The sequence below is a fragment of the Lolium rigidum genome, chromosome 3 (genome assembly GCF_022539505.1).
Source record: "Lolium rigidum isolate FL_2022 chromosome 3, APGP_CSIRO_Lrig_0.1, whole genome shotgun sequence".
NCBI classification, from domain to species: Eukaryota; Viridiplantae; Streptophyta; class Magnoliopsida; order Poales; family Poaceae; genus Lolium; species Lolium rigidum.
Genome location: NC_061510.1, coordinates 232,644,556 through 232,664,467, shown reverse-complemented (window position 1 = coordinate 232,664,467; position 19,912 = coordinate 232,644,556).

Here is a 19,912-nt window from a genome sequence, read left to right as displayed (position 1 = left end):
CATCTCCCGATCATACGGCTTTACCCACGGTGTACTTTGGACAATCCATCATAGACCGTAGAGCCAGTCATCCACACGGATGGGGATTTAAAAGGCCATCCCAACCTACGGCAGTGCCTCCAGCACCCCGCAGCTCTACCAGTCCGTTGGCGTGCAGGAGGGAAAAGATACAGCTCACTTCCCCGGAGCCATTATAGATCTTATGGTTAACGCGATTTGTACGGCGCTAGAATCACTGGACGGCATTGGTACTTAGTCCTAGATGAGTAGTAACCATGCAATGGAACCTCCACCATAAACACATACCATGGTTCCATTGCCCACCACATAGTCATATTCATAATTGTAAACTAATACTTTGCTTTTCAATGCAAGAGTGATAAGTATAATACTTTGCATATACTTTGATAAAAATAATCAAATGACATGAGCAAGCGATGAACTTGCCTTTCTTGACTGCAAGATTATGCAGGCAAAAACTTCGATACGTGAGAACTCCAAATTCTGAAATACCATCATTGTCCGGTAAGGACAATGTTTAAAGAACTGGCAAAGATGATATAATGCATAGTATGAGATGCAATCGTCCCGAGCGTAACCTAACCTCAATGATTTATAATGTATGAGTTGTAAAGATTTCTTTAGGGTTTGTTGCACTTTTAGAATGGTTCTCAAACAAGGTTCTTATTAGGGTTTGGTTATATTAGCATCATATCCAAGTGATATAAGACATCATAACAAACACACATATAAAGGACTTGTAGTTGAACAATATGTGAAAGGCAGTTGTCAATTTTAAGTTCTACAAGACATGATTGATGATTACTTGTATTATACTTCAAAAGAATAACTTTAGAAGAACATATTGATTAAGAAATAATAAGTATTTCAAATAAGAACTATGGCTTCTAAGGTTTGATTGACATTTGTACTTCAGAAGAATAACTTTTGAAGAACAGATTCCATTAGAACAAGAACTACTATACCTAGGAGCTGTGGGCTTCTAGAGTTTACTATTGGATTCATTTAGTTCTTAATAGGAACTAGTTGGTTTGTTAAATATAATTGGTCTATACATAGCAAGTATTAGCAAATTTATTACTATGGTTGATTATATCATATCAAAGAATGATGGTCAAGGTTTTGCTATGGGTTAGGGTTTACTACGGCTTCACATTTGCTTCATTAAGTAATCACTAATAGTTTCTAAGCTAGATGGTTTATTATTTCTTAAATAGGGTTTAGTTGGATAGGAGCATGTGTTGTGAATCGCTACACAAGGTTGGTACTAGGGTTCATCATTATGGTTCTACTAGGGTTTGATGGTTGAGGTTGATTCTAATGGTGTGGTATACAGGAGTAGTGATCATGGTACTAATCCAATTAACAAGTTAGGGTTTGCTCCTAAGTGACACTAGGGAATCATATAGGTTTTAATAGGGACATGAAATGATAATCTCATGTGACTTGGTTTTATGCTAGTGGATCATAAGAATGCATTCAATTGTTGCTTATTAGGGTTCTATATGTCAAGTAAATCTCACATGATCACATGTGACACCTAACTAGGGTTTTAGAGTTGCTTCTAAGGTGGAATGATCACATGAAATAATGGGATCAAGGTCTTACTCAATTGAAACTAGGGTTTCTAAATTATGGTACAACTCCTAAAATGATGATTGGGAATATAGGTGTGGTAACTAATTACTTTGAAACAAAATTAACAATGGTTTTAGCATTTTATCAACTTTCACAAGAATTAATAATTAGGGCAACTCCTGTTTAGGTTTAATTAAGTACTAGGGTTTAACAATTGTTATTAGGTTTTAGAATAATTAACTTGTTAACTAAAGATGTTTAAGTAAACAAGTTTTAAATTATCAAAATAATCTTAGCTTATAGTATTTTCTTACTTTTCAATTATTTAAAGGAAATAGAAAGTAGTAATTTGCAAATTAGGGTTTATGAATTATCACTAATATCTTAAGTTAATGAAAAGATGATTAAGAAAATTAATCTTAACATTTTATTTAGTTACAGAATAGCTAATATTTAATTTTTTTAAATTTCACTAATTATTGAATTCAAATTGTGTTCTAAATAAATGAAATGGCATAATTAATAAGGTTAAAATAAGTGAATTTTTGTTTTGACACACATTTTTGATGTATATTTTATTTGGATAGAGTTTATTTTTGGGAACATTTTGATATATTATTTATATTTTTCTGAGTTGAAATGAATTTTATATGATTTTGCAAAGTTTCAGTATTTTACTGGAATTTTAAATAACCTAAAAACACTAGACATACCGATTCAGATCTAGCTCCAGACACCGGCGAGTGGGACCGTTGACTCGGTCAGTTGCCACGTTGGCAACGACCAGTCAACACGCACGTGTGACCCCACTGCCACGTTGGCAACGTCGATGGCTAGACGTCGGCGACCAGTAGACGACGGCGCCACCGCTACAGGGCCTCCCCAAACCTCCCGTGAGTTGCGTTCGAACGAGAAGAGGATCAGGAACACTATGGTGGTGGCGGAATCAACTATTGGTGACCGGAACCCTGTCGGAAAAGATGTCCCGCGGCGGTGCTCTCTGGTGAACTCTCAATCGTGAGCTACAGAGGTTTCTAGGAAGCAAGAGTAGGCCCTACAGATGCGCAAGCTCACCATGAATACGATGGTGTGGTCGATGGCGTCGATGGCCGCCGGAGTTGAGCTCGATTTCGCAATTACCGACGATGTACTGAGAAAGGGAACCTTCGAATTCGCGATGCCTCGACCTCCCCTTGATGCTGGGCTCCTCCCAGATGATCTACACGCCAAGGCACACCTCCTCGACCATGCGCCGGAGGCTGAGGTGGCCTGTACTGCCGTGTTCTTCCTCGATGCCGGCGACAGATAATGGAGAAATATGGGAACTTGGAAGGGTTGGAGAATATGGGGTGAGGTGGCAAAGATTAGGGCTTCCACGGCGGTTCTCCTCTCCTATTTATAGCTCCCGGCGAGGTCTAAATCGACAGCGAGCATCGGTGACCTGCGGCCAGGATGTGGCGGTCATGCGTTTTAGGGTTTCGAGCGCGAATCGTGATGATTTAGGATAGGCTAGGATGCGAGAAAGATTGGGCGAGGTTCTGAGATTACTGACGACGTCCGAGACGAGCTTATCGTCGACGAGAAACGTGGCCGGAGCTCTCCGTCGCGTTGTCGACCACGGAGAAGACGACGACCTCACTTTTCTTCTTTTTATCACGAACAGGTACGTGGGCTGGGGTTTGGTTCGTGGGCTGGGCTACTCCTGGGCCTTGGCTTTGGGCTGCTGCGGCCTGAACAGGTAGGTTTCCCTCTCTTTCTCTTTTCAAATTTTCTATTTTCTTTTCTGTTTTTTTATTCCCTGGTTTCTATTTCTTATATGGATTCAAATTTGAATTCTATTTTGTTCTGCAGGTTCTAAATTATTTGAACACTAGTATAATTTGATAATGATGCTTACTGCATTGTTTTGTTTTTAAATAAACATTTAGTAATTGATTAAATTTGTGTTGTTGGGAGGCACAAGTTAAAAAAGCAAATAGATATGAATGTTAGGGTTCAACTCAATTACTTTGAAATCTATAAATCAAATCTGTTTAAATGCTTTAAATTTTAGAACATGTGCATGGTGAACATATTCTATTTTGCAAGTGCTTAACCATATTGATTATTCACATATAACTTAGGTATGACTAGGGTTTAACAAATGGTAAGGAGAATGGAATTGGTTTATGATTTTATGTGGAGAATGGTTTATAAGGTTTAAATAAAATGGTTGGATCAACTCTATATTCACTACTCTTGCTTAAAAAACTCTTGTTTGAACTATTTAAAATGAATCCTAAACTCATCATGATTAACTCTCTTGTTGAGGTGGTGCTATTTTATAAATACTATTCATTTGGTTCACTTAGGCAAAGTATTTAGATAACAAAGTAGAATAGGGTATTGGTTTCATTCTACTCACCAAATGGCATTTAGTCCTTAGGTATATATGGATTGGTTGATACTTGTGATCTATGATACACAAGTTAGGGCATAATATGTGGGGTGGATCCTATATGAAAGGGTTTAGGGTTTTGATGATGCTTCACTATTTGAAGTAGGAAATAGGCATGAGGCATGGCAGGGTTCTACTTATAATCCAAAGTAATCCATGGGTTGGAATTCAAATGTAGTTTAGGGTTTAAGTAGTGATCACCCAAGTGATACACAACTAGGTTTAGGATGTGAGCAATAGTTAGGTTATGTTTAATTGACTAGGATTACTCCTCCTCACTTAGGTATAAGTCTTGTATCAAGGCAATGCTAGGGTTGTTTCAAGTGTTTGAATAAGCAATATTTAAGTATAATAGCAATACTCCTCTACACAAGGCATGATGATTGGTTTGGTTAACTACTAGTGACTTACTTATTATTTCATGGGAAGAATGAGATCTATGGATCACATATATAGGTTTAACTTATCATCTCAATTTATAAGGCAAGATCATGCGCTAGACATGATCCACTTATTCCTCACTAATCTCTCTTCTTTAATACTTCTGTCCACACACTCACTTAGATTCTTAGGGTTTATGATCATCACCCAAATTGTAATGATCAAGGTATTGGCCTCCTTGTGGTTTATTAATGAATCATGGTTCTCTTCTCCAAGATCAAGTATTGATCCATATACTTGAGTATACCTCTTTAGATTGAGCTATTTTGAATAGGTAGATTTTCTCTAGGGTTTATGATCATTACCAAGGTGTAATGATCACAACACTTGCCTCTATATAATTACTAGAGGAATAGGTTCTTACTTACTATCAAGTATTAGCTAGATCAAGTAGGGTTTAGTACTTGACTTGTACTCCTTATGCATTAATTAGTATTAATGGTTTACCTCACATAGATAGGGTTGAATATTAAACTAGGTTCTACCCAATTGATAAGCATATGAATGGTTTTCTCCCTTTTATAAGGTTTAATGGAATGAGTTGGAAATCAAGGTTGGAATGGTCAAGGTTTAATAAAGAGCTAGTAGTAATGTACTTGACATGGATTCAAGTCTTGTAGTTGAAAAGATATACCATGTGACTCATGGTAGGAATTACTTATTTAGTAGAAGACTTGGAAAAGATAAGTAAAGAATAGTTTCTTAATTAGTTGTGTTCTTTGATTTATAGTTGAATAATTATTCATGTGTTGTTGTAAGGAATGTCATGTTGAGATCCTTTTATAGGATCTTGTAATTGACCCTTACTTAAGGTGTTGTTTGTTGTAAATCTACTTCTATTTGATCTAGCCCATAGATCAAATCATCTCTACCCAAAACAAGGTTTTAGCAAAGGTCACAGTGAAGTTTATAGCGCTTGACTTGATGATCTACTTCAGTTCCATCAAGTCAAGTGAAACTTCAGTTATTGTGGTAAGTTTTATTTGAAAGCGCGAAAATTCCCCGGATTTTCTATGCATGAATGCAATGCACACTTTGGTGTTTTCTCATTTTGTAGCCTCTAAACCTGGGATATTACAGATCCGGATACCATCAGATAAAGATCAAGAAGGAAGAAGTTCCGAAAACAGCCTTTGTCTCAAGGTACGGATATCATGAATACCTAGTAGTACCTTTTGGATTAACCAATGCCCCAACGATATTCATGAATTTTATGAATAAGATCTTCATGCCATGTCTAGACAAGTTTTTCATCGTATTCATCGATGATATCTTGATATATTCCAAGGATAAAGCTGAACATGCTGAACATCTTCGGATAGTGTTGCAAACACTAAGAGAACATCAACTCTATGCCAAATTTAGCAAGTGTGAGTTTTGGCTAGATCAAGTAGAATTTCTTGGTCATGTTATTAGCAAGGATGGGATAGCAGTAAACCCAAGCAAAGTAGCAGCAGTTTTAGAATGGGAAGCACCAAAGACTGTCAAAGAAAACCGAGGATTCTTAGGAATGGCAGGATACTATCAGAGATTCATTGAAGGATTCTCTAAGATAGCAGGACCAATGACTAAGCTGTTAAGGAAGAACACACCATTCGTGTGGTCTGATGAGTGTGAGAAGAGTTTTCAGACTCTGAAGGAGACACTCAACACAGCACCGGTGTTAGCAGTTCCGGAAGTTGGCAAGGATTACACCGTGTATTGTAACGCATCCAACATGTATTGGTTTGCGTACTCATGCAAGATCGGAAAGTAATATCATATGGATCAAGGCAACTCAGACCTCATGAAGTGAACTATCCAACACATGACCTAGAGTTAGCAGCAGTCGTATTTGCACTAAAAACTTGGAGACATTTTCTCTATGGAGCCAAGTGTGAGCTCTATACTGATCAGTACTTTTTTCACCCATAAGGAACTCAACATGAGACAGAAAAGATGGCTGGAGCTAATCAAGGATTATGACTTGACCATCAATTATACCCCAGGAAAGGCAAATGTTGTAGCAGATGCCTTCAGTAGGAAGAGCACTGGAGGAGTTGAACAAGAAATAGCACCGGAGTTGAAGAAGGAAATAAGCCAAGCCCAAATACAACTTTGGGAGAAAGAAGCTCATGAAGGACTATCAGCTCTACAAGTAGCCGATGAACTAAGTGTTAATCTAAAGAATGAGATAATCATGGGTCAATTGGACGATCCATTCATAGTGGAGGAGATGAGAAGGATTGATGAGGGAAGACCATCGGAATTTCACCGAGGAGAGTCGGGATCACTTTGGTTTCAGAAAAGGATTTGTGTTCCCGATAATGATGAGATCAAGGAAGTGATACTCAGAGAAGCACATCAAACACCGTACTCTATACATCCAAGAAGTACAAAGATGTACATGGATCTTAAGGAATTGTTCTGGTGGAATAACATGAAAAGAGAGATAGCACAATACGTGGCGGAATGCCATACATGTCAAAGGGTGAAGGCTGAACATCAAAGTCCGGCAGGACAGTTGCAACCTTTACCAATCCCAGAATGGAAGTGGGAAGAGATAGGAATGGATTTCATCACCGGACTACCCATGACTAATTAAAAAGAAGGACATGATATGGGTAATCGTGGACCGGTTGACGAAGAGTGCACACTTCTTAGCAGTAAACCAGCAGGACAAAGGAGAAAAACTCATCGATCTTTACATCAAAGAGATTGTGAGTAAACACGGAGTACCCAAGGAGATAGTATCAGATCGAGGATCCGTGTTCACATCAGCATTTTGGAAACAACTACATGAAGCTTTAGGATCCAAATTAGACTATAGCACCGCCTATCATCCTCAGATGGGAGGACAAACAGAAAGGACAAACCAGATATTGGAAGATATGCTTAGGGCTTGTGCCCTAGACTTCGGAGGATCATGGGAAGAGCACTTAACTTTAGCAGAGTTTTCGTACAACAATAGCTATCGAAGCAGCATCAAGATGGCACCATTTGAAGCTCTGTATGGAAGAAAGTGTAGATCACCTATCTGTTGGTATGAGGCAGGTTCAAGCAAGGAGTTCAATCCAGATTATGTTAAGGAAAAGCAGCAGATCATCGACGTTATAAGAGATAGACTCAAAATAGCCCAAAGCCGACAGAAGATCTATGCAGACCAAAAGAGAAGGACTTGGGAGCCAAAAGTTGGAGACATGGTTTACCTTAAGGTAAGTCCAATGAAAGGTCTTCAGAGATTCGGAGTAAAGGGGAAGCTTAGCCCTAGATACATCGGACCTTTCAAGATACTGAGTCAGAACCGAGGGTTAGCATTTGAATTGGATCTACCGGGAAGGTTAGCTCAAATACACAATGTACTTCCATGTGTCTCAACTCAGAAAATGTTTGAAGACCCCAGACGAGCTAGTATCACATGACGAGCTAGAACTACAACCAGACTTGACCTATATCGAGAAGCCAGCCAGGATTCTTGAGGAGAATTGGAAACAACTCAGGAATAGAGCCATTAAGTATTGCAAGATTCAGTGGAAGCACCATCCCGAGAGAGAAGCCACCGGGAGAAGGAAGAAGACCCGAGAAAGTCTTACCCGAATCTGTTCGAGTATTACAACCACAACTTCGGGACGAAGTTTTCTTTAAGGGGGAAAGGCTGTAATGTCCCAGGTTTAGAGACGATCGAGGGGTAGATTTTAGAAAGGGATGTGCATTGCATCATAAATTCTGGGGAAATTTCGCGCTTTTTAAATAAAATTGCATCGAAGGGGGACAAGTTTCTCTCTCGACACCTTACAGGGTTAGGGTTTCGAGAGTGCGATAAATTTGGACCTCACTTAACTCAATTAGAGTTTTTGAGAAGAGAGGGAATAGTGCATCACAACTTTAAGTTGCGTGATTGAATTCAAACAACTTGTGTTTGAATTTCAAATTCAAACATCACATGAATATTTCATAATTAAAATTGAGGTAATTCATTAAGTAAATATAAATAATCAAGTATATAAATAGTACATCTATTATATAAAGCTCATTAAAGAAAATTGGAGCTTTATTGATATTCACACAAAATACAATGTTAATTACAATATCTAGAATTGAAATATGAATTTACAACACATTACAAGAATTGAAGAAATAGAAAAAGGAAAATTACAAGTAAATGAAATGTCCTAAACTACACAAGATAATCTTCTTGAAAGGCTTGATCCAGATGATCTTGATTTTCATCTTGATCAACTCTTGATCCCTGCAAACACACACAAATAAAAGACAAGTTATGCCAAGTGGCATTGCCACTTGGCAGGTTAGCAAAAGAATGAAATTTGAGAGGATATGACCAGGGATCAGCCGAGCTGATCCACTCACAGGCACCAGTCACACACACACACACACAAGCAGCTCACACAGCTCGTGTGCATGCTCAACAGCAAGCCAGGGGGTGCTGCATGCACAACAGCACACACTAGCCAGGGGAGGGTCACCAAAGTGACCAGGATAGTGCTGTCGACCAAGAGAAGCATGGAAAGGGCTAGTATAAGAGTTATTCACAGCAAACCCTAGCCATTTCATCGACAACAGCTGCACCAGGGTAAGAACACCAAGAACACAAGAACAGCAAGAACAGGAAGAACAACCACATCTGTTCAACCTATTCCAGTCACCACAGAAACAAACCAAGCATCAGAAGCTTGCCAGGAGGAGCAGGGCAAGCAAACCAACCAACCAGAAGAAATCCTCTACACCAACAACTCATTCTAGGAGCTGGAGTGAGGTATACACTGATAAACATGAGCAAGCCAAAGTTTTGCTCATAGTATAAGCACATGCATTCATCACAGCAACAGAAAAGGGTAGAAACCCTGTTTGAGTCATCATATGGCTAATAGCCAATTGGTGCAAGCAAATATGAGAGAAACTAATAGGAAATCACCCAGGGAACATTGGTTATGCCAAACCAGTGGCATAACCAAAGACATCCAGCAAGGAGATGATCCTATCTAGCTAGCCAGAGTCACTTTGCACCTATGACCACTACACCATCAGACAAATAGACAATATGTGTCTATTCTTGTTTGTCAACATCAAAGACCACTTTTAATCCAACAAGGGATTAGCCAGTAATGCATTCACCAACCACAGCAAGCCACAGAGAAGGGGAGCTACCCTTGGACAACACCAAAAGGCTGTCAGGGCCACCTCATACCCACAAAATCATCCAACAGAGCCACCCATCATCACCTAGAGGGTTCAAAGGGAGCTAGGGTCCCCAACAAGTGTTGGCATCCCTCTAGCTCAAGTCAACTTAATTAAAGAATCATAACTGCAGAAACAGTTCATCTCATTTATCAATTAAATCATGCCAAGCTATACAGATAAATGAATTACACAAGTAATTGATGCACCAGAACCTTGCAGATGATCCAATGGATCATTGCAAGCATCAGCAACTGCTTGAGCAAGCAAAAGCATGCACCAGTACAGATTTTGGTGTCACACAGACACAAGGAAGAGCAGCAATTAGGCACAGTCATAACACATCAGCCTTTACAAGCAATTGATGATCATATGATCATCAGAAGCTTGCTAGAGCATGCTAAAGCATGCTAGAATAAATTCTAGCATCAACACATGGACCAGATAATTAAATCAGCCACAGGACATGAACAAATATATCACAGATAATCAAATAAGCTAGATATGATAGTATCCAGAAGCAGTTCATCAAGGGATGGAGCTGTATAGGCACAGCTATGCTCAATGGAGCATTTCCATGAATTATAGCACACGGGAAAGCACACCAGGGGCACTGGCTCTTGCAAATTTGCAAGGATTACACACAGTAACCAAGCCAGGGCAAGTAATTGAATACACTTGATGATCTAGCAGAAGTAGCATCAAGAACAGAGGCACAGGGATAGATTCAAGCAAGAAATGCAAGCATAAGCAAGCACATGGCTTAGGAAAATTGCACAGAATCATGCATAGAAAAGATAGCATAGCTTAAGCTAGGCCATGGAGAGTAGAGCAGCAGCCACTAGTTCACAATTGCAGCAGCAGAGAGCACAGCCATAGCAGCTAGCATCACCCAGCAGTAGCAGCAGCAGCACAAGCACATGCATGGACACAGAAGCAATGGCCATGGCAAGCAGACCACAGCAGCAGCACACACAGTAGCAGCATCGGCACAGCAGCAGCATAGAAGTAGCAGCAGCACGGCACAGACACATCTCCAAGAGATGAAACAGCCGTAGCGGGGGCTAGACGAAGAGGAAGAACAAGACAGAGAGAGAAGGAGGAGAACGCACCTGGAGCAGAAGCACCGCAACGTGCCATGGAGGCACGGCGGCACGGGCCGACCACGGCAGCGCCAGGCCGCAGCCAGGCCAGGCGTCGCCGGGCACAAGCGCCCCAGCACCACCACGGCGAGGCACACGGCCGCGCCAACGCGTGCGGTTCGCTGGCGAGCAAAGAATCGCCGCGAAACCCCACAGCCGTGCCGCATATGCGTTGGGGGCGAACGGTGGCGGCGGTGAAACGCAGATCGACGCGGACCAATAGGTGCGCCGTCGAGCGGCCGTTCTTTTGCGAAAGATCTCGCCGGCGGGGATGGCCGGAGGCGACCGGAGTAATTCAGCGACGGCGTAGGCGACGTGGGCGTCGCGGGAACGCGAGGAGCTAGGGTTTCGCGAGAGAGAGTGAGGAAGGGGCGATTGAGTCCGACCGAGCCGGTCGGTGCGGCTCGGGTTAGGTTCAACCCGTTGGGCTCCACTGACAGGTGGGCCCAAGGGCAATTTAGTATTTTTACAATTCCATTTAAATCAGAAACTTTGAAATAAAATAGAAAATGGATAAAAGCTCTAAAAAAATAATTAAAAATATGAAAACTGCTCAGCATAAAATTCTCCATTAGAATAAAATATCAAAAGGAAGTTTTGGAGACAAATAAGAATAAGTCACATTTTGATGAATCTTTAATCCATTAAAAATAACCCACTCTATTTTTAATGATAAAATAAGTCCATAAATCTTTTGGACTTTAAAAACACCTTGACAACATTTCAAGGTAGTATTTTACCCTAAACAGAGTATTCCTAAATCATTCTTAGTAATCACCTCTCACATGAAATAATAAGACACCGAAAGGGGGGAAACAAAACCTAAAAGCTGAATCATGCATACTTGCTTTTTTAACCGTTGCCCTTATCGGACAATGATGCTATTTTTCAGCAACAGAGGACAAGGGTCAGTGCACACAATCAAACTGCAACACTTTGCAGTGTTCAGGCAAGTTCATCACTTGCTCATGTCATTTGAGTATTTTTATCAAATTACTTGCAAAGTACTATGTTTATCACTATTGCATAAAAAGCAAAACCACTATTTTCATAACTATTAATATGACTATGTGGTGGGCAATGGAACCATGGATTGTGTTGATATGGTGGAGGTTCCATTGCAAGGGTTTATATCCATCTAGGATTAAACAACAAATGTCGTCCAGTGATTCTTGTGCCGTAATAACCGTGTTAACCATAAGATCTGGGGTGGGACAGAGTAGTCAAAAGTGTTTCCACCTCTCGTTCATCAACGGATGCGCATTATCGTAGACACTTGATCTCGAGAGACAAGCTGTAGGGTGGGGATCCCGTTGAAGTCCCCACGGTAATGCGGTCTATGATGGGTTGCAACTGCCGGCGAAGGAATTTATGGTAGAGCCCTGAATTGACGTCGTGGTCGGGGGCCATCCTTAATTGGTATAAGAGCACCGGCGAGGACCCAGGGTCGGAGATTGCAACAAAGGGTGGGTGTTCGAGGTAGCGGAGGAACATGATTGGCTAGACCTTATACCGGGCCTCACACCGAAGGAAGTATGGACGGGAAAGCTGCCCGGTTGGCACCAAGGTTAAGATCTCTTATGGGTAAAGCAACACACCTGTGCAGAGTGTAACGAATCGTGACCTATCACTCCCTATTCCGGGATTTGGAATTGCGAACGCTGCCGGAAAAGAACTCCATGAAGTTCTAGTAAACCGGTGAAGGCTGACGGACATAGTTCTTCTGAATAAAAGCAACCTCTTGAAGAAATGATTATAAAAACCTGCATTGGTATTAGAATTTCTGGTCTGATATCGTAGCTAGTGCATTAAACACCTCTTTTCTATAATGAACTTGTTGAGTACGCTCGTACTCATACCACTCTTAAATCCCTGCTTAGATTGTCTGAATCGACTTGAGGAGGACAACGACGACCCGGAAGGAGCAGAGGACATCTGCTATGAAGAACCAGACCTCTCCGGAGGTATAGAAGGAGTTGACTACCTCATCGTCTACGGAACCGGGGAGGGTTCCGGAGGAGAGCAAGCATAGACCTACCTAGTAGTAGTAGTAGTATCCGAGCAGTACGAACTCTTAGTACTTAACTGCTCGAGGAGAATAAATGTATAACTTAGTAAGACTTCTATATTGTAAGTTAAGTTGGGTTCACCTCGAACCCAGGAGTAGGCCTCTTAGGACCCAAGAGGAAATCCGAGATGACATGTACATGTTGCTTGTAATAATAAATGAATGAGTTATGGACCTGCTATGTTTTGTTGTACTACTCTGAGGGATGTAATATTTTCGGATTGGTACTTCGTGAATGTTATATCAACGACTGGCATACTACAACATGCAGTGGTATGCAGGGTCACCATAGTTCCCCTATGTTTTCACTTAGCCGCGAGGGGATCTTCGCCCAAACCTCCACTTCACACGCAGAAACCGCCGCCCACGCCGTCGCCGTCGCCCACGCCGTCGCCGTCGCCCACGCCGTCGCCTACGCGTGCTCCCACGCCGTCGCCATCTTCGTCGCTGCCGCCGACGCGCAGAGCCGACGTGCCGTCGCTGTCGCCCACGCCGTCGCCCGCCGCTCTCCCCTCCTCCGCGCGCCGGCAACCCGGCCAAGGTGAGTGCGTCCGCCCCTCTCCCCCTCCTCCTCTGGCAAGTAGTTGCGCCGTCGCAGCGCTCCACGCTGCGCGCGCGCCGCCGCGAGACCACCTCGCCGCCACCGCCGTCCGTCTCGCCGACGCCGCAGACGCCCGCTCCCCGGCCACCCCGCCGGCCGCCTCGCGTTCGCGCTCAGGGCGTTCGACGAAATGCGTCGCCGGCCGCGCTCACTGCTGGGGCCGAGGCGGTGTCGGTTCCTCGCATCTTGACGGATGTGGAGGAAGCTACCCCGTGGATTATGTCACGGAGAAGACAGATTGCGCGCTACATATGTTATTCAGGACCGCGTCCGTTAAGGTGGCGGTCGGATATGTGTACCCAAGTGAAGATGGAGCAATGCACCATCATATGCCCATTCCACCTGGTTGTGTTCGTGTCGGGGTGGATGAAGTTGTTCCGGGTTTTGAAACAGTGGAGCTTGATATTCCTAGAGGTGAAGATGAGAGGACACTGGCCGATGTCAAGCACGGTTTCGCCCTATGGTCGAAGAAGTACATCGTCCTTTTGCAAAGGCCACCGACTCCTCCACATGAGCAGCAAATGCCATCGACTCCTCCTGGTAGCAGTCCTTGTGAGCAGCCAAGTCCACACCTACCTGAGAGGGACCCCAGCGTGAGTCCACCATCTCGAGATCCTCCGTGTAAGACAGCGCCCGTTAAGCGGAACGGTACGCCGCCTAGGAAGAGATCTAGAAAGGAGAAACCACAGCCGCCCATTGAGAAGTTACCTTGGGAAAAAGTGAAGAGGAAAACAGGGAAACCATTCAGTCCGAGCTGAAAGCCTTTTTTGCACCGAAAGTGCCAGAGATACCTTTTGAGAAGACACTAGATCCGGTGAAAGTTGTGCGTACCATTGAGAATCTATATGACCATGTACCATCGCCGCCATCTGACTATAGGCGTTCTATTGAAAGGTCGTAGGACAACATGATCGAGGCGACAAAACCCGTTCAATCGGGTGTCAAGGAGATAAAAGGGATACACCAAGTCTACCAGCTCGGACAACAACCCGTTCAATCGGCCCCCCATCTCGTGGTGTTTGACGAGAAGGCCGTTAAAAGTTCTCGACAATACACCGATTACCCCTCAGCTGAAGTACGATATAAATATGTTCAAGGGAAAGATTTGGTCGAGAATCTCAGGAAGCTACCAACAAGAATGCGTAATTTGCATACGTGGTACGGTGTTGCCACAAAGGGAGGGATCGAGACTATCATGGTGCGAGTTAAGGAAGAGCACTACTTCCAAGAATACTCTGTGAGCGTTGACTTCTGCGAGCTTGATGTCTACGGGAGCTTCTATTCTTGTAAACAGTGTTGGGCCTCCAAGAGCAGAGGTTTGTAGAACAGCAGCAAGTTTCCCTTAAGTGGATCACCCAAGGTTTATCGATCTCAGGGAGGAAGAGGTCAAAGATATCCCTCTCAAGCAACCCCGCAACCACAAAGCAAGAAGTCTCTTGTGTCCCCAACACACCTAATACACTTGTCGGATGTAAAGGTGCACTAGTTCGGCGAAGAGATAGTGAGATGCAAGTAATATGGATGAGTATGAGTGGTAATAGCAATCTGAATAAAATATGGCAGCGAGTAAACATGCAACAAAACAAGTAAACAAACGGAGATTCGATGCTTGGAAGCAAGGCCTAGGGATCCCGCTTTCACTAGTGGACACTCTCAACAATGATCACATAATTGGACTACTCTACACCCTCTTGTTGGATGATGAACACCACTAACCGTGTAGGATTACACGAACCCTCAATGCCGGAGTTAACAAGCTCCACAGTATTCAATGTTCATATTTAAATAACCTTAGAGTGCAAGATAGATCAACACAATCACACCAACAACTAACATAGCATGCACACTGTCACCATCACACTATGAAGGAGGCATAGATCACATCAATTCTTATCATAGCAATAGTTAACTTCATAACCTACAAGAGATTACAATCATAACCCACGCCAAGTACTACACGATGCACACACTATCACCATTACACCGTGTAGGAGGAATAGACTACTTCAATAACATCACTAGAGTAGCACATAGATGATATTCAACTAGATCACATAAAGAGAGAGATGAACCACATAGCTACAGCGGAGCCCTCAGCCCCGGGGGTGAATTACTCCCTCCTCATCATGGAGACAGCGATGGCGGTGAAGATGGCGGTGGAGACGGCGGTGGAGATGACTCCGGGGCAATTCCCCGTCCCGGCAGGGTGCCGGAACGAGACTTCGTCCCCCGAATTGGAGTTTCGCGATGTGGTGGCGCTCTGCGGAGTCTTTCTCGGAGTTTCGTCAAGAGGTATTGCGTTTTTAGGTCGAAAGGGCTTAAATAGGCGAAGAGGCGGCGCAGAGAGGGCGACAGGGTGGCCCCACACCAGGCCGGCGCGGCCAGGGTGTAGGCCGCGCGGCCCACATGTGTGGTGGCCCCCGGCTCTCCTCCGACTCCCCTTCGGTGTTCTGGAGCCTCCCGGGAAAAATAGGATGTTTGGTCTTCGTTTCGTCGAATTCCGAGAATATTGCCCGAACAGCCTTTCTGGAACCAAAAACAGCCGAAAACAGGAACTGACACTGTGACATCTTGTTAATAGGTTAGTTCCGGAAAACGCATAAAATCATTATAAAGTGCGAGCAAAACATGTAGGTATTTTCATAAAACAAGCATGGAACATCAGAAATTATAGATACGTTGGAGACGTATCAGCATCCCCAAGCTTAGTTCCTACTCGTCCTCGAGTAGGTAAACGATAAAAGATAATTTCTGAAGTGACATGCTACCAACATAATCTTGATCATACTATTGTAAAGCATATGAGATGAATGCAGCGATTCAAAGCAATGTTAATGCAATGAGTAAACAATTGAATCATATAGCAAAGACTTTTCATGAATAATACTTTCAAGACAAGCATCAATAAGACTTGCATAAGAGTTACTCATAAAGCAATAAATTCTTAGTAAAAGCATTGAAGCAACACAAAGGAAGATATAAGTTTCAGCGGTTGCTTTCAACTTCAACATATATATCTCATGGATAATTGTCAACACAAAGCAATATAACAAGTGCAATAAGTAAACATGTAAGAATCAATGCACACAAGTTGATACAAGTGTTTGCTTCTAAGATAGAAAGAATAGGCAAACCGACTCAACAATAAAGTAAAAGATAGGCCCTTCGCAGAGGGAAGCATTGATTACTATATTTGTGCTAGAGCTTTTCATTTTTAAAACAAGAAACAATTTTGTCAACGGTAGTAATAAAGCATATGAGTTATGTATAAGACATCTTATAAGTTGCAAGCCTCATGCATAGTATACTAATAGTGCTCGCACCTTGTCCTAATTAGCTTGGGTTAACACCGATTATCATTGCATAGCATATGTTTCAACCAAGTGTCACAAAGGGGTACCTCTATGCCGCTCGTACAAAGGTCTAAGGAGAAAGCTCGCATTGGATTTCTCGCTTTTGATTATTCTCAACTTAGACATCCATACCGGGACAACATAGACAACGAGATAATGGACTCCTCTTTAATGCATAAGCATTTAACAACAGTTATTATTCTCATAAGAGATTGAGGATTAGTCTGTCCATACTGAAACTTCCACCATGAATAATGGCTTTAGTTAGCGGCCCAATGTTCTTCTCTAACAGTATGCATACTCAAACCATTTGATTGTGAAAATCGCCCTTACTTCAGACAAGACGAACATGCATAGAAACTCACATGATATTCAACAAAGGTAAAAGAGTTGATGGCGTCCCCAGAAAACATGGTTACCGCTCAACAAGCAACTTACTAAGAAATAAGACACATAAGTACATATTCTTCACCACGATAGTTTTTAAAGCTATTTGTCCCATGAGCTATATATTGCAAAGGTAAAGAATAGAAATTTTAAAGGTAGCACTCAAGTAATTTACTTTGGAATGGCGGAGAAATACCATGTGGTAGGTAGGTATGGTGGACACAAATGGCATGGTTATTGGCTCAAGGATTTGGATGCACGAGAAGAATTCCTCTCAATACAAGGCTAGGCTAGCAAGGTTGTTTGAAGCAAACTCAAGTATAAAAGGTGCAGCAAAGCTCACATATGAACATATTGTAACTATTATAAGACTTTACATTGTCTCCTTGTTGTTAAAACACCTCAACCTGAAAATATCTAGACTCTAGAGAACAATCATGCAAACCAAATTTTAACAAGCTCTATGTAGTTATTCATTAATGGGTACAAGGTACATGATGCAAGAGCTTAAACATGATCTATATGAGCACAACAATTGCCAAGTATCAAATTATTCAAGACATTATACCGATTACCACATGTAGCATTTTCCGTTTCCAACCATATAACAATTAACGAAGCAGTTTCAACCTTCGCCATGAAAAAATAAAAGCTAAGAACACATGTGTTCATATGAACCAGCGGAGCGTGTCTCTCTCCCACACAAGCATTTATTCAAACAAAAAAAAAGCACACAGACGCTCCAAGTAAAGTACATAAGATGTGACCGAACAAAAATATAGTTTCAAGAGAAGTGACCTGATAAGTTGTCGATGAAGAAGGGGATGCCTTGGGCATCCCCAAGCTTAGATGCTTGAGTCCTCTTGAAATACGCAGGGATGAACCACCGGGGCATCCCCAAGCTTAGACTTTTCACTCTTCTCGATCGTAGTATATCATCCTCCTCTCTTGACCCTTGAAAACTTCCTTCACACCAAACTCGAAACAAACTCATTAGAGGGTTAGTGCATAATCAAAAACTCACATGTTCAGAGGTGACACAATCATTCTTAACACTTCTGGACATTGCTCAAAGCTACTGGATGGTAATGGAACAAATAAATCCATCCAACACAGCAAAAGAGGCAATGCGAAATAAAAGGCAGAATTTGTCAAAACAGAACAGTCCGTAAAGACGAATTTTATTGAGGCACCAGACTTGCTCAGATGAAAATGCCCAAATTGAATGAAAGTTGCGTACATATCTGAGGATCAGTCACGTAAATTGGCATAATTTTCTGAGTTACCTACAGAGAATTAGGCCCAGTATTCGTGACAAGCAAGAAATCTGTTTCTGCGCAGTAATCCAAATCTAGTATCAACCTTTCTATCAAAGAGTTTACTTGGCACAACAATGCAATAAAATAAGATAAGGAGAGGTTGCTACAGTAGTAACAACTTCCAAGACTCAAATACAAAATAAAAGTACTGTAGCAAAATAAACACATGGGTTATCTCCCAAGAAGTTCTTTCTTTATAGCCATTAAGATGGGCTCAGCAGCTTTTATGATGTACTCGCAAGAAATAGTATTTGAAGCAAAAAGAGAGCATCAAGAAGAAAATTCAAAACACATTTAAGTCTACCCCACTTCCTATGCAAAGGAATCTTGTACACAAATGAATTCATGAAGAACAAAGTGACAAGCATAAGAGGATAAAACACGAGTAACTTCAAGATTCTCAACATAAAGAGGGGAAACTTAATATTATTAAGATGCATATAACCATGTTTCCCTCTCTCATAATAACTTTCAGTAGCATCATTAATGAAATCCACAATATAACCATCACTTAAAGCATTCTTATCATGGCTCATATGTATAGAAGTATCATTAATTTCGGCATAAGAAGAGTTCTTCTCATTAATAGTAATTGGAGCAAGATTATTATCTAGAATTTGAACATGGTAAACAAGTTGCATATTAAGGGAATTGTTTTTGGCAATCCAATCATAACTATGACAAGTTTCATAAGGATAGTTATAACCTATATCATAGCATTCTTTATAATAATCATTAAAGGTCGGAGGCACGAGTGTCATCATAAGAAATAGAATAGTTATCTTTCACAGTTGGTTTATCTCGTGACCATACCATCATTGTTATTAGAAGGAGATGTATCAAACACATAATGATCAGTAGCAAAAGGATTTTCAAACACCTCTTCCCCAAGCTTAGAGCTTTCTATATCATTATGGGAGGAAGCATGGATAGCACTGACACTATGACAATTATTATCATCATCATTTTCAGAATTAGTTTCCCAGAGATTTGCAATATTAAAAGTAGTGTGCTCATTCAAATCATGATCACTAATGTATGTAAAGAGCATAGGAAGATCATTGTATTCAGATTCATTATCATAATAATCATTAGGAGCAACATACTTACGGTTACCTAGCGTTATCTCATTCACGCGGGGATATGCCGTTACCTCTTTCTCTTTATTCTCCTTCTTCTTCTTCTTCTTCTTCTTCTTCGTTCCCTTCTTCTTCTTCTTCTCCTCGTTCCCTTCTTTAGGAGGAAAATGCTTGAAGGGTGGCTTGTCCGCATAACCTGATTTACTTTCAGAAACAATAGAAGAAACTTGGGAGGATTCCTCCTTTTCATTAATTAGTTCAAAACACACAACGGTCCTATCATATTTTGGCAAGGTGTCATCTTCTAAAAT